The sequence below is a fragment of the Phodopus roborovskii genome, unplaced genomic scaffold (genome assembly GCF_943737965.1).
Source record: "Phodopus roborovskii unplaced genomic scaffold, PHOROB, whole genome shotgun sequence".
Lineage (NCBI taxonomy): Eukaryota > Metazoa > Chordata > Mammalia > Rodentia > Cricetidae > Phodopus > Phodopus roborovskii.
In genome coordinates, this window is record NW_026126558.1 from 3,507,944 (window position 1) to 3,522,240 (window position 14,297).

Sequence of the window (14,297 nt, forward strand, 5' to 3'; positions counted from 1 at the left end):
ACAGGTTCCCCCGACCTGCGCTTAGGACTTTTGCGTCAAGTGCGTCCCCCGGGCTTCGCAGGACTGTTGTGATCCTCAGGAGGCCAGAAGGGTAAGAGCTTGCGGGGCTGAGAGGCCACACCCGGAGAGCACGGGTCGCTCCGAGGGCGCCCCGACTTGCGAGCGGTGGGAGGCCGGTTGCTCCTCGCAGCAGGATGAAGGCTCGCGCTCCCTGCTACAAGCGACTCACTCTCCCAGGACGCTCGCGCGCGCCCGACGGCAAGGTCTGGCCAGGAGGCGCGCCAATGAGCGTGGGCGGAGCGCTAGAGGCGGGGTCTGTCCTGTTGGCCAATGGGCGTGGGCGGAGCTCTAGGGGCGGGGGCTGTCCGGATACTGGCCAATGAAAGGAGCTGGAGCGCTCGGGGTGGGACCTGCCGGAGCACCGGCCAATAGGCAGGGACTGAGCGCGTGGGGGCGGTACCGGGGCGGGCGGCGGCGGCGGGAGCCGGCTGCAGACGGAGCCGGGCGGCCGAGGACGCAGCGCGGCGTCTGGCGACAGCTCGAGCCGCGGGCGCAGCGGCCGCGCGGGGAGCGCGCCCATGGGTAGCGCGGGACGGCGGCGGGCGGCGAGGCCCCGGCTTCTGCGCGCCGGCCCTAGAGGGGCCCAGAGGACTGCCGCTCTAAGGTGCGTGTCGGGGGGTTGCGGGGTGCGTCCGCTGGTGCGGGTCGCAGGGACCGGACCTGCCCGGCTGCGCCCAACTTGCGGGCCGCTCCCCCGGGGCTCCCGCTCCTTTGTACGCGCGGGCTCGCATCTTCGCGGGTGAGGACTGCGGTCCGGGAGCTACCCAGCAGCGTCGGCACATTCATTTCAGTCCGGTCGCAGAACCCAGAGAATCAGTTTCGGCTCATCCTTCCGAGAGCGAGAGCCGAGGACAACTTGGCGTCACCCCTCCGGGAGACGTTTGGCGTCATTAACCGGCTCCGGGTACCTTAATTCAGCCCGGCCAACGCCAGCACCAGTGAACCGACAGCAAGTGCGTTTTCACGAATTGGGGCTCGCGGTACCTGATTTTGGTCAAAACAGGACTTAGGCGCTTTGGATTCTGCTTAGAGTTGACTTGGTTTGGACAAAGATGGCTTTAAGAAAGAATAAACAGCGAGAGAAAAAGGCAAAGCGAAAAACACCCCAAACCCAAGTCATTCACAGAAAACCGGGCATCTTGGTTATTCTCATTGGTTTTCTCAGTAACTTCAAAATAGTCCCAGAAATGTTCCTTTTGTCTGCGGTTTCACTTCTAAACTTTAACACTAGATGGCTTTCTTATGACAGGCAGTACACTGCCCGCTTGAGTTTCCTGCGTCTGCAATCTAGGCTGGGATTTATTTATTTATTTATTTAACGTCTTACAAATTGGAATGGAAGGGAAGAAAGTATCCCAAACTGCTGCTTTGTTTGAAATATACTATTCCCCTTAAAGCTTAAGCCAGTTATTTTTGAAAATACAGAAAAGTGGGTTTTGGTGTCTACCACCTAAAAGGTGAATATGACCAAGCTGAGCTCTGCATCGTGTTTTGACTTATTTGGAGAATGGAGAGTCCTAGGGTGGGTTTGGTGATTACACTTGAATAGATTTCTACTTATGCTGTTTTCGCTGCCCGGGTTTAGTTTGGAGGCTTCGGGGACAGGCAGAGATGGGATCTGTGGTAGGAAAGAACAGTCTGTCTTGAGTTTGGGGCTTATGCCTGAGGGTTGACTAGCAGCATTTGAGGGAGATTCGTAGTTCGGTGCATCTGCCTGAGTCATACTGAGGATTGTGTCAAGGACCTCTGCATTTCCTTCTTCCCTGATGAGGTCTGCTTCTTTTTTTCTAACTGAGCACAGCTCTTTAATGACTAGTACAGTTGCCTCTAGTTAACTGGTCCAGCAGATTTTTACATTTTGGGTTAAGTGCTTTTTTTTTTTTTTTTTTTTTTTTTTTTTAAATTTAAACCTAGAGGCTTACATGTACTAGACAAGCACTCTACCACCAAGCTACATTCCTAGTCCCACTTAATTAATAACTTAAAATAGTCATTCATTTATTCTTATTATTTTGGAAGAGTCTCACTAAGCTATCTAGGCTGACCTCACATGGTAGCTCAAACAGGCTTTGAACTTGTGATCCTCTTGCATCATGAGTGACTTAAATGACAGGTGTGCCCTGCCACGCCCCACTTCTTGTTCAGTACTTTTACTCTACAAGCAACGTGACAGCTAGCTGCAAGTCTTGCTCAGATAGGCAGGCATATTAGCTGAAGAAATTTGAATTTGGCTTTATAGTTGTCATTTCTTGTGTGTCTTGCTTGGCTTAAAATACAACAATTTAAATTTGTATGCTCTAAATTAGAATGTATTTTTAAATATGGGAGGGGGGGAGATCCCCGGCTGAGTAGACATCTGGGAAGTGGAGAACATAATAAAACAGGAACTGCTTTCCTCACTACCCACGTGCTGCCTATAGATGGGGTGAGGTGAACTTGCATAAGATACCTTATAGACATTTGTTTGCTCCAGAGGATGAAGAGAGCAATACTGGATCCAGTTAGGGTGTGGGGGTGGAGCTTCCGCTTGGGAGTGCAAGCCTGGGAATTGCACTGTCTGGCTTGAGTGTATATTTTTCAGAACATGATTTTGATACTATAAAATGCTAGGCTTCTATAAAGAGCATTTTGTTTTCTTCTGTAACTTTTCTCCTCAAGAGTGGGATTATCATCTTAGTCAACACTATAGAATATACATTTGGAAAGGGCATCCATCCCCCCACCTACCCCCCACCCTGCCACTGGTATGATTTTGGAAGGGCTCCTTTCTGTAGCTTGGGAATCTTCTTCACCTGAGACAAAGGTACAATCAATTAGATTGAAAATCTATTTCCAAAACTAAGGAATTGTTAGTACCAATGGCAATTTTCTGGCTTGAAAACGCTGTGCATGGGCCTAGTCTTGGAATTGTGTGTCCACTGACATGGATCTGCTCCTAATGCCTTGTCCCAGCAGTAGTTGTTAAACCCAGCTTTGGGAAGCCTTGAATTGTCCCTTTGAACTTCTGATCTCTGGGTGGTAGGTAGTAGATTCAGATTACAAGTCTTTACAAAGATGTGGTGGATTTTAAGAAAACTTGGATTATGCTTGCTAACTTGAATGAAATATGAAGTTAAGCCCTAAAGAATACACAAGAACCATGGTCTAGATTTTCTTCTTGTACCTATGTAGGCTTTCCTTTTTTGGTGAGTAGGAGGAAGGGTGAGACCCTGGAGGGCTGTTCTTTGTAGTTCCTAGGAGAGTTTGGGTAAAGCAGAGCATAGCTCCTTTTGGCTCCAAAACCATAGGTTTCTTTCTTTCATCATTTCACTTTTTGCTTTTTAGTGTGTGTGTGTGTGTGTGTGTGTGTGTGTGTGTGTGTGTGTGTGACAGACATGATGTCGATTTTCTTCCATCACATGGATTCCTGGAATTGAATTTAGGCTTGGCCTTTACCCACTGAACCATCTTACCAGCCCCTTTTGTTTCTTTATTGTTTAAAATACATGCATTAGAGCAATAAAAGTGCCTGGCCAGGATGGTTTATATTTCCCATAATTATCAGTCCTGCTAGATTCCGTGTATTGTAAGTTTGTATATAGTGAACCTCCTTGTATGGATTTATAGTTGCTAGGTTTACCTTTGAAATCAATGACTCTGAAATTGCTTTTCTATGCCAATTGCGTTTAGCTTTGACCCTTTTTAAGGAGAGGTAGCCATGCAATTAGAATTCAAATGCCTCCCAACTTCAAGGGTAAATTAGATTGATCGTCTCTGAACCTGATGCATAAACTTTTCCCAAGAGTGGCAAGTGCTCTAGGGGTTCAGATCTGATGTTGCAGGGTTTTTCTTCCTGTTAGAGTTCCTCTGTAGTGAACTGCTCCTTGAGACCTGTTTCCTGTGCAGCATTGTGTAGAAAACTGAGTAATAGAAAGGAAGACAGGCTGTGAGCTGAGTATAATTGTCATGTCAGCCACTATTTCTGTGCCAGAAAGGACTTTTAGCACTGTTACCATCAATCCATAAAATTTAGAAAATAAAACCAAGCCACATGTGGTATATTCTGATGGTCTCAACACTAGGGATCAGAGGCAGGAAGATCAGGAGTTTAAAGGCATCCTTAGCTACATAATGAATTCAAGGGCAGCCTGGGTCCCCATCTCACAAAATCAACACAAATGGGGCTGGAGAGAGATCTCAGCAGTTAAGAGCACTGGCTGTTCTTCCAGAGGATCCGGGTTCAATTCTCAGCACCCACATGACAGCTCACAACCCTCTGTAACTCTAAGATCTGACATCCTCACACAGACATACATGCAGGCAAAACACCAATGCACATAAAATAAAAATAACTAATTTAAAAAATAGCACAAAAACAAATTTTAAGGATGTTAGATTTATATGCATTTGACCTTAATACCCTAAGCACATCATTTGAATATGCATAGTTTATTAATTAAATGAAACATAGCCATTATTAACTATTATCAATGCATTTAATCAAGATAAGGTAGGGCTGGTGTGGTAGCTCTTGCCTGTGATCTCAGCTCTAGGGAGGCTGAGGCAGGAGGATTGCTGGGAATTTGAGGACAGTCTAGTCAACAAAGTTTGGACCCTGTCTCAAAACAACAGAAGAAGAAAGTAACACCAAAAAGATATGTATTGGGGAAGAACCCTCCCCCCCCCACCGTGTGACTAACTGGAGAGAACATTTAGTGTAGTTACCTCATACCTGCTCATCTGCCCACACATACCTTTTCCTTTCTTACATGACAGTGAGAATGTCACAAAGAGGAGGACTTAGAAGGCACGGCCCACTTACCTAGGTTTCTTTGGTGCAGATCCTTCCATACAGTTTCTGATTGCACTGAGAACTGAACCTGGAGCCTTGGCACAAACCAGGCATGTCTCCTACTGGACTAAACCCCAGGCAGCTTCCATATGACTTCCAAAGGGCATTTTCCAGAGGAATCCCAGTGGGGCCTGGAAAGGGGAGTGGAATACCACTTTTTGATGGTTTCAAATCAAATTAAATTCAATTAAAACGGGAAAGTTTTTTTTTTTTTTTTTTTTTTTTTTTATTTGCAATGCTTGGGGTTGAATTCTGGTCTTCCACGTACTAGACATGTGTTTTACCATGGAGTCACACACTTCTTTTTATTTTTTATTTTGAGACAGGACTAAGTTGCCCATGCTGACCTTAATTATTCCTTAGCCTAAGATGGTCTTGAACTAACTTGGGATCCTTCTGGCTTGACCTTCTGAGTAGCTGAGAAGACAGAACTACACCACCAGGCCTGACATTAGGAAGTTTCTTGAGCTATGGAATAGCCTTGTGCTACCTGTTCTTTGGAATTTTACCCTGTCCAGGGCCTTTAGTACACATCTTTTTGAGCAGTGGTTTTGAACCTTTCTAATTCTGTGGCCCTTTAATACTGTCCCTCATGTTATAGTGGACCCTAGCCATAAAATGACATTGATATTTCATAACAAAATTTGCTACTGTATGAATTATAATGTAAAGTTCTGATATGGGACCCCAGGGGTTTGCGACCCACAGGTTGAGAACCATTGCTCTAGAGCACTGTTTCATCTCTGCTACATACTTGTCAAAGTGAGGCTAGTAAACAAAGCTCCTTCTGGCTGGTGTTGAGCATGCCAGTAGGACCAGCATGCTCTGGGGCCGCCTGTCCTGCTTGCTGTCTTTGTGTTCGTGTCCAGCCCTACTGCTGTCTCTGTGTTCTGGAGCCCTGAAGCCCTACACATGTGCTTCTACCTTGTTCTGTGACGTCCACTGCTCTCTTCTGCTTCCTTGTAATTAGTTCTTCTTGTAGTATATTTGGAATTTCGTTCTGTTAACACCTTTGCTGTTCCTCTCAAAGAAGTGCTGCCTGGGTCTAGCCAAGTAAGGACACTTGTCACTAAGTCTGCCTCCCAAGTCTGAACTCCTGAGTGGGATACATGTGTTCAAAGTAGAGAACCAAGTCCTGAGATTTGTCCCAGACCTCCACGTACGCAACATAGCATGCACTGTCCTCTCCACTAAATGAGCACGTTAAGAGGAAAATGTGCCATCTGAGCTTTAGGACAGTCTCTGTACCTCTTCCTGCATCCTTGGTGGGATTTTTCCATTGCCTGGGCACCCAGTGTGTGAGCCTTAGCCATAGGGGTTCCCCCACCACCTCTTACAGCCAAGCCCTAGTACAGATGGGAGTGCTTGGTTTCTTGTAACCTACTGTATCTCTCCCCCTTCCCACAGGTTATTGGGAAAGATGGCGCCTAACTTGCTTTGCGGGTTCTGCTGACCAAATTATTCTAAGTCACAAGTGAGTCTATGTTTCAGTGTGTCCCTGGTTAGACCTGCTTTGCATATAGTTAGTGATTAGGAAATGTATACTTAATGACAGGCTGACTAGCTCTGAGATGTTAGGGGACCACATGGCTTTCTAAGGACTCGAACAGAAAATTCAGGAAAAGCATTGAGTAGTGCTGGACATCTTCTCGGTCTCAGTTTTGTGTGGTCTTGTTTCCATTGCTTTTAGACAGTAAGAGCTAGAGCTAGTGTTTTCATTATTATTATTATTATTATTATTATTATTATTATTATTTCATCATCATTATTGTTAGTGCATGTGTTAGTTGCACTTACTGTTGCTATGACAAAAGCAGCTTGAAGAAGTTTATTTGGGCTCACAGTGCATATATAATCTATCTTGGTGGGAAGGCTAGGCAGGAGTGTGAGCCCTGGTCACAATGCAGAGAGATAAAGCGGTGTTCAGCTCACTTTCTCCATTTTACTCAGTATGGAACCCCAGTCATGGATGTTGCTGTTCACATTTATGGTGACTCTGAAGACCCACTTAGGTTAATCCCAATCTAGAAACTCACAAACATGCTCAGAGGCTTGTTTCTTTGGTGACAAGTTCTAGATCCCATTGACAATATTAACCATTACAGCCCATATGTATTTCTTGTGCAGTTTTCCTTCAGCCACAGGGGCATCTTGAACTCTGTGTACATGTTTCCCTACTACTTTGCGTGTTTACCACCTCCTCTGAAAAGTGTCCTCTTTTATTTGTGGTGTTTTCAAGAAATCAGAAGTCTAAAATAGGTGAATTAGTTAGCTTTCTATTGCTAAGACCAAAAATCTGACATAAAGCAGGAAGAATTCTTTGTGTTCATGGTTCCAGAAGTGTCAGCTATCATGGCAGGGAAGACATGGCCCAGCAGCTCACATCATGGTAGGCAGGAAGCAAAGATCAGAGGAGGACCCAATGTTGAGCAGACTCTGTCCTGTTTCCTATTTCATACCAGCTCTAAGCCCATGGGATATTGACACACACATTCATAGTAGGTCCTTACCCAGTTATGCACTGGAAACGCCCACAGACACACCTAGGTGCGGACCTCATCAGTTAGGTGATTCTAAGTGCAGTCAGGTTGACATTGTGTGTTCAGTTATCCCTTTTCTGTTGGGTGCTTTTGAGACAGGGTCTCCTGGGCTAGCCTTGATTTCACAATCATCCTGCCTCAGTGCTGGGGTCACAGGTATGCACTATCACAGCCACTACTCTTAAATTAAAAGACCAGAGCAAAGAACTGGTCTTTGACATTGTTACTTGGAAAGTGAGGGTTCTTGGGTATGTAAAACATCATATATTCCCAGTGATCTATTGTACAGGAATCCAGATTTCTAAGAGGCTTGGAGGGTCTGGGACCCATGTTGTCAGTACAATGCCTCCCTTCTCTGTGCTGTGGGGCGTGTTTTGGATTTGGTTCTTGTGGAACTATGGGATTCGTGTTGTTCCGGAATAGCTCTGGGCTGTAGTCTTCTTTGTATTGAAATGTCTAATAGGGGATTTTAGGAATTACAGTTTTGGTCATTCATCCGGGGGAAATGCTACTGTTACAAGTGTTTAATGCCTTAATCCAATGAACAATGGCTGTTTTGTAGAAAGGTCTGCAGGCTCTTTCCAGTGTACAGTCAGTTCTCTGAATGTCTGTGTGTGTGCATACACATGCATGTGTACATGTGTCTATGTGTACACATATATGCTGCTGGGCATGGTGAGTCTTGCCTTTAACCACAGCAAAGGGGGGGGGGGACAGAATATGGTGGATTTCTGTGAGTTCAAAGCCATCCTGGCAAGTTTCAGGACAGCCAGAGGCTACATAGTAAAACCCTGTATCAAAAACTAAAATAAATTACATGCATACTTGTGTGTATTATGTCTTAGATCTGTATATGTACACATGTGCTTTATCATGCTAAGATGTCTTGAACATCATAAAATACAAGCAAAAGTATGAGAAAGATGTTTTTACACGTGAGTAGAAGTAAAATTATTTTTGTCTCACACCCCAGTGGCTCATTTGCCACCCTTCAAAATGTGTGACTCCAGTTTTGGAGCCAGCTGCTCCCCATCCTCCCCCATGTAATGCTCTATGGTGTATAAACAAGTTTCCAAGGGTCCAGGGCTAACTCACTCTTTGGGTTCTGTGTTTACTGTATCTGTGTCTTTCTTGGGGGGGTCTTTTTCCTGTGTCCCTGGGACTATTTGTGGGTGACTTGGTTGGGTGTGGTGATGGAGATGCCAGCCTCCTTGAGATGTTCCTGGTTTAGCTTGGTTGTAGAGGAAGCCTCACACCATTACAGCTATTTCCTGCATAGAATTGGGAGGAGGTATGACTTATTACTTGTCTGTCCAGAAGTACATGAGAAAGTCAAGAGCATGCTGAGTACAGCCTCACACATTGGCATTCTGTCTCTGTGTGACGGGATGGGACTGTGCTTCTCTGTTTTTATGGTTCAAATGTGAAATGTCCCCCATTGGCTCATGTTTGAATACTTGGTTCCCCAGATGCTTTTGTTGTTTTGAGAAGTTGCAGAACCTTTAGGAAATGGGGCCTGTGGTGGTTTGAATGAAAATGGCCCCCATAGACTCATAGGGAGTAACATTAGGAGGTGTGGCCTTGTTGGAGGAAATGTGTCACTGGAGGTGGGCTTTGAGGTTTCAGATGCTGCTTGCTGCCTGTCAGTCCAGATGTAAAACTTTTGGCTCCTTTTTCAGTACATCGTCTACATGTTTTCTGCCATGATGATAATGAACTAAACCTCTGAACTGTAAGCCAGCCCTAATTAATTGTTTCCCTTTACAAAAGTTGCATGGTCATGGTGTCACTTCACAGCAATAGAAACCCTAACTAAGACAGGGCCTGCCTGGAAGAAGTGGATTACTGTGAGCAAGCCTTATGGCTTATGGCCATAGTAATAAGCCATTCTGGAACCACATGAATCCCATGGTTCCACAGGACCCAAGCTCAAAAAACTTCCCAGAGCACAGAGAAATCATATGTTGTGGCTGACAACATGGGGACCAGGCCTCTCAGAAGTCTGTGGAAACCTGCACAATAGATCACTGAATATGATATAGTAGTCATATACATAATTATGCATATGATGCCCAAGAGCCCCAATTTTCCATGGTAATAATGTCAATTCATGGCTATGGTCCTGGCCTAAGTTCCTGATAGCTGGTCCCACAGAGATGTGAGTAATTTGCTGTAATCCTACTGACTTGATGAGCTATATCCTGAAACTGTGAGCCAAAATAAGCCCTTCCCTCCCTATGTTGCTTCTTATCAGGCATTTGGCCATAGGAACAAGTACAGGAAGCAGCTCACCAGCCCTTGGGCTGCAAAAGGGCTGTGAATACAGAAAGATGGGATGGCTTCCAGCTAAGTACTATACTCTTACACTGCCCTCTTTAGCAGGATGTATATCGCACCCTGAGCATTAGTTTTATACTCCTGCATCTTGTTTCCCTTCCCTAGAGCACCTTTGTCCTGTGGGCAGGGACCTCCCTGCTGTGTTCATTGTGCTTCAAATGTTTTTGCCACACCATTAGCTCCTGGCCATCATAGTTAAATGACTAGAGTTTGGAAGCGAAGGAACTTTCTGAATCTTGACTTTTGTTGAAATATGTTGTGGATTCTACTGTGACTCACCCTAAGTGGCCTTTTGCACTTCCTGCATCTCTCCCAGGTTCATAGGAAGTGGCTGGCACTGAACTCTGGAGCTGTTGCTGCAGGAGGCAGGAGTTCCTGCGGAGGGATCAGCAGGGCTGCACAGGTCCAGAGAGACTGCTGAGCACTGCCTAGAGTACTAAGGTTTTGAAGAGATGGCACACTTCCCATGAGCTGGTGGTCTGCCCTTTCTTGTGTCAGTTTGGTCCCCTAGGGTGGGTCCAGCCCTGTTGGAGGCCAAGGGGGAAAGCTGAGTTTTCTTGGAAGCCTTGGCTTGGGCTACTTGATACAGATTACTGGGGGAAATGAATGTGGAGGTGCTAGCACTCTGTTGTCCTTCTCAATCCTGAAAGTTCCTATGGGAAAAGGGGATGTTTGAAAATTTGGTCTGCAGAAAACAGGTACCCTTTCTTGCTTATGTGTTTTTAATTCAAGACTAACCAAAAGTCCATTGGAATGTATGACTTAAATATGACAGGCACAACAAAACTACAATTGTTGCTTTTATTTGAGACAAGGACACATGTAGCCCAGGCTGGTCCTGAACTCGTTCTGCAGCCTTCAACTTCTGATCATCCTGCCTCCATCTCCTGCATGTTAGGGTTACAGACATGCTCCATCACATCTGGTTTATGCAGGACTGGGGATGAAACCCAAGGCTTCCTGCATGTGAGATAGGCACTCCACCACTGAGCAAACTCCCCAGCCTTGCAACTCACCTAATAGGAGTCTTACATTTCATATCCTAGCAGAGTAGTGGTTGTTGTTTTGTGTGGAATCTGCGAATCATGGTTCTTTCTCCATGCTATGAGCAGAGCTGACTGAGGGATCAGCCATCACAAAGAGTAGGGATATCCAATTGGTTACCATATTTTATTTGAGGGTCATTCTAAGACATTCTCTGTGAATTGTGGATCTATTCACTATTTTAAAAGTTATGGTCTGTAGGAATGAAGGGGACTCGTGTGCTTGACATATAAAGAGAATGAAGAGCTGGGAGGAGACATTCCAGAACCTAGGCAGGTTTCAAAAGTTGTGTGTGAACTTTTCATGTCTTTTCTTCCTTGCGTCTGCCTTATGTGGGAGCTTTTTAAATATATATAACTTAAGAAAAACTGTGTGTATGTATGTATGTATGTATGTATGTATACAGACATGTGCATCTGTGTATGCGTGTATGTTCACATGCCTTTGGAAGCCAGAGGACACCCTCCACAGGCACTATCCACCTTGGGTTTTTGGGGACAGGGTCTCTCATTGGCTGGCTGGCCAGGGAGTCCCCAGGGACTCACTTGTCTCCACTTCCTCAGCTTTTGGACCATAAGCATACACTGCCATGGAAGGCTTATTTTATGTGTGCCTGGGGGTTCCAACTCAGGTCCTCATGCTTACATGGCAAGCTCTTTATCAACTGAGCCATATTTTCAGCTCCTACATGGGAATTTAGTGAGTCCAGTGGGATTTGTTTCCTGTTCTAGATACTGTGGCTTAATGAGAAGTGTGCTTTTTCTGGATCCTGTGAGTTTTTAATGTTTCAAACCTGGGTTTCTTGGATCCAGCTGTGGTGCTCTGTTCTGTCCTGGGCACTGTAGCTGCCTCAGGGCAAGGCAGATCTTAGTATATCATGGGAAGAGGGGTGAATGGAAGGGAAGGAAGAAGGGAGAGGGGTAAAGAAAGGTAGGGACAAGGGAGTGTGGTGGAGGCAGCTAGCTTACTGTCCTAGAGAGTGGGCTGCAGAGGGTGGAGGTACCTTTCTCAGTGGTGGATGTAAGGATTACTGTGAGGTAGCAGCCCAGCTTGGGAGTTGTTGGTCCTTCAGAGGCCATTTCTTCAGCTCTGAAAGTCTCTGCCAAGATTAAAAGAAGTGTAAGAGGGAAACAGTTTTTGTTTCTCATTTCTACTTTGCAACATTTGCATAATCTTTGTTGAAGCCAGCTGAATGTGAAGCCCTAAATAAATTCCAGGCATTTAAATATTTAAAAGGATTCATCCACAGTTCTCTACTCACCCAAAGAATAAACGCTTTCAACAAAGAAAATAACACCCTCGCAGATGCAGCCCGGATAGACTGTGTCCACCTTGTCACTGAATTAGAAAATGTTAACAGCAAAGCTTGCCTTTGACGGGTTCTGAAACTGGCTGTGTGCCAAAATATTGTTTCCCTGCTGGAGAAAGCCGGTGGGTGTGTTTCATGCTGGCAGCTGGCCAGCCAGGGGCTCTGACGTAATCACCCGGTCCCCGTAACTACTTTGCAACTAATTTTAGGGCAGTTAAATCTAGTCGCTGTCTGGTGGCTGCTGTGCGTCTGGTTCAGTGGCACTTTCTAAATCCATCCTTTAGCTTGGCACCAAAGCTCCTGGCTCTTCCTAGAATAAGCCTGGGGCAGAGGGGATGTTGAGTCAGGAGGAGGAGTGAGGCTGGCAGGTGGGGAGAGGTTGGGCTCAGGTCTCATCTTGCGTTGTGCTGTGTCATAGAAGCAAAGCTTAGGTGACTGTATCTATGACATTGCCCCCTTCCCCCACACTTGCACAGGCTGAGGAGGGGAGGAGCACACCAAGGCTCCTCCTTCTTGCAACAGCAGCCCTAGGGCCACTTGTTTCCTTGTCTCTGATCTGCCAGCCTCACCATGCTAAATATTGAACCTGCCCATCCTTTCTGGAAAATATAAAATGAGAAAAATAACTTTAAAAATTTGTAAAGTGGCTGCAGCTATTTAGAGCATTATAGGGAAGAGAGAACTAGAGTTGCATGCTTGTGTTTATTTGCATGTGTGCATGTGAAGGCCTGAGGTCAACATCCGGTGTCTCCCTCGGTCTCTTTCCACATTGTTTTCACCTGTGCTTGCTGGCCAAAGAGCCTTGGGGTTCTTCTGTCTTCAGGGCTGAGGTTATAAACATGTGCCACCATGCCCAGCTTTCTTTCCTGGGTTCTGGGGATCAAACTCAGGTCTTCATGTTTGCACAGCAGGCACTTTACCAAGTGTGTCATCTCCCCAGCTCTTACAGTCAGTTTCAGCGATGATGTGGGGCTATAGGCTACAGGTTTGTTTAAAAGTCTGGCCTTTTATTATTGACAGAGCAATTGCATGATTGATTGCCAGGCTTGCTGGGAACCCCTGGAGTTCTTGACCTCTATCCTCATCCTACAACCCTCTATTAGAGTCTGTTTTAGATTGCAAAGAAACTCATGGGTGCTTTTTCAACGGAACTTCCCTATCTGACTAGTTCAGAGTAGAGTGTGATGGTTTGAATCTAAAGATGTTCCTTGGTAGTTCATGTGTTGGAGGCTTGATCCCCAGCTGATGGGCTATGGAGAGGTGATTGGATCATGAGGATGTTAGCTTCATCATTAATTAGTTATTGCTAAATGAGCTGTTAGGATGTGGGGTCTATTTGGAAGAAAATTGTTCTTCAGTTCAAGATTATGTCTTGTCCTTGACCCTTTGCTGCTACCATGAGGTGAGCAGCCCCCAAGCCCCCAGTTTTACTCACCTTGGCACAGGCCCAGAGCCATGGAGCCAGCCCAGATATGGCCCAGAACCCTGAAATCTTGAGTCAAAAGAAACACACCCTTCTTGAAACTGTACTCTCATAGGCTTTTGTCACCGAGAGAATGGTGTGAGCACGAAGTCTTGTTCTGATGTCCTGTGTGAGGGGGATTAGGGGAGGTTCCTGTGTTCTGGGTACTGAGAGGGTGGTAGGAGATAGTGACCTGGAGCTGAGCTTTGGAAAATGGTTAGGATTTGAAGATTCTCCAAGTGTGGCGCTCACCATTAGCTCAGGTGGGCCTTGAACTCATGATAGTTTTCCCAGTTCAGCATCATGAATGCTAGAAGCTTAGGCATGCACCACCGTGCCAGCTCTGGCTGTGTTTTTAATCTCTATTTCAATGTAAGCTATAAGTGTGGATCCATGTTCTTCATCACTGAGCACTTCCGCTTGCAGTTCACTCACAAGTTTAGAACTTACCCATTGTGTGAGGTGCGATTTCTAGGACAAAATGCAGAACTCTTAAGTATTGTTCATCCTGTGGATTTTGACAGATGCCTTATCCTTTGTAACCCACACTCCAGTCAGGGTGTGAAGGGTACTGGCTGCCCTGAAACTTCTCTCCTGCCCCTTCCTGGACAGCTTGCCCAACCCCACCCTAGTTTCTAGTTTTCTGCTGTGAGGTTTTGCGTGTCCTTGTAAAGATATAGTTACTCAGTTACAAGGTTCGCACTCTTCAGCTGT

General features: G+C 45.7%; 1 protein-coding gene across 2 annotated transcripts in view; it reads left to right on the forward strand.

The window, feature by feature from the left end:
* Nucleotides 1-474: 474 nt before the first annotated feature.
* Nucleotides 475-14,297, forward strand: part of Sipa1l2 (signal induced proliferation associated 1 like 2) — a 160,690-nt gene continuing 146,867 nt past the window's right edge. For both annotated transcript variants that reach the window (XM_051201622.1, XM_051201623.1), the window contains exon 1: nt 475-664. The gene's annotated coding sequence lies outside the window, so the exon portion shown is untranslated. The remainder of the gene's footprint in view (nt 665-14,297) is intronic.